The sequence below is a fragment of the Molossus molossus genome, unplaced genomic scaffold (genome assembly GCF_014108415.1).
Source record: "Molossus molossus isolate mMolMol1 unplaced genomic scaffold, mMolMol1.p scaffold_m16_p_28, whole genome shotgun sequence".
NCBI classification, from domain to species: Eukaryota; Metazoa; Chordata; class Mammalia; order Chiroptera; family Molossidae; genus Molossus; species Molossus molossus.
Genome location: NW_023425364.1, coordinates 1780277 through 1781991, shown reverse-complemented (window position 1 = coordinate 1781991; position 1715 = coordinate 1780277).

Sequence of the window (1715 nt, the reverse complement as noted above, 5' to 3'; positions counted from 1 at the left end):
GAGCCCGGTTCCTCTGCTCACTGCTGCGTGGCACCAGGTGAGGTGTGGGGTGTCACACCTGCTCGGAGCCTCCCTCTCCTTCTGTCAAGTGTGGAACTCACTCTGAAGAGTCAGGGTGAGGATCACATGCGCCTGGTACCTAGTCAGAGTTCAACAAGGCTGTGAAATCAGCCCCCTCCTGAGGCCTGGGCGCAGAAGGAGGCCTCTGGGTCTGGGCCAACTCCGCAGCCCACTAGGGTCTGGAGCTGGATATGGGGGCTCCCCTGGGAGATAAGCCTCAGCCTGGCCCTCCCCGCAGGGGTGTTCAGTCTGACTCAAAGATATGCAAGGGAAGGGCTGGTGGGAGGCACCTCCCCAAAACTCCTGGGGCAGCCAGATTTAGAAAAGGGCAGGACCTTGGAATTACTCAAAACAACATCATGGGTGGGACTGTGAATCAGAGGTGGCTTCCTAGGGGAGGGGAAGTTTCAGCTCAAGTTCAAAAGGTGAGGAAGCCTAGAATGGAAAGTGACTCCACCTTCGCCTCCCTGGGTGCTCTCCCGGGACCATCTCCTTAGGTGTCATCGCAGGGACAAGGCAGTGTCTGTCCTTTTCTTACTCTCCCGCACATCCCTGCCACGTAACATCCCCCTTAGATCCTGTGTCCTTCGGAGAGCAGCCCCTCTCTTCAAGCACCTGCCGAGTATCCACCAAAAGGCTCCCACGATGCATGTTACTGGTCCCCTGCTGGGGGGTCTTCCAGGCTCTGCATTCACAAGGCATGTCCTCCTGCAAACATCATTTCCCACAGTGCAGGTGTACCTGAGGAAGACGGGCCCAGGCGCTGGCTGGGAAGGCACCTGAATATGAACAGGTCTGGCCCCCCAGGGAGCCCCAGCAAAGGGAGTCAGTGCTTTCCCACTGGGAAGACTTTGAGAACAGGGTGATACAGAGGAGGGAGGGTGGTCCCAGAAGCAGGATGGTAACATGGATATGGGCGCAGAGACGGGGAGCCCTAATGAATTTGAAGGGGGAAGGAAATGGGGATTGAAATAGGAGCCACACAGCCGACTTCCAAGGGCTGTGCCGGTCAGCGAGGGTGCCCGGAACTGCTGGCCACGCAGGTGGGGCCGGCGTCACGGAGGAGCAGAGACCATGCGTTTGGCCCAGCAGTCAGGACTCAGACTGAGAGCGAGTCACCTGGTCTCTCCAAGCCTGTTTCCTCATCTGTGAAATGGGACGTAGGCGAGATCCTTCATGCAGAGCCCAGTGCTTGGCACTTGCCAGGTGCTGAATAGATCATCACTGGGCGCCTCCGGTTGCTTCTGCCCAGCTGCAGTGTGGGCGAACGAGGCGAGTGTTTGCTGATTGAGGACGTAAGCGAATGGCAATGTTGGTGAAGAAAACCTGTGCCACCCTCTGGGCTGTGGGGCTCCGAGTGGCCACATCTCCTCTTCAAGCCTCTGTCGTCTCATCTGACAGATGGACACCAGACCCTGGGTGTGTGGTAAAGCTCCCGTGAGGGGACGTGTCTGCACACCCAGCATCAGGAGCCATGACGTTGGCCAGGAGACGGGGAGGGATGTGGTTCTGTCCTGTGGGCAGGGCAGGGCAGGGCAGGGGCATCTCCAACGCCTCCACTGGGCCCAGCCAAGCAGCTGAGGCCAGCTGGTTGGTTTTGATAAGTGACAATTTATAAACAGCACAGAGATGTCCTGGGCTCCAGTGGAGGCTGA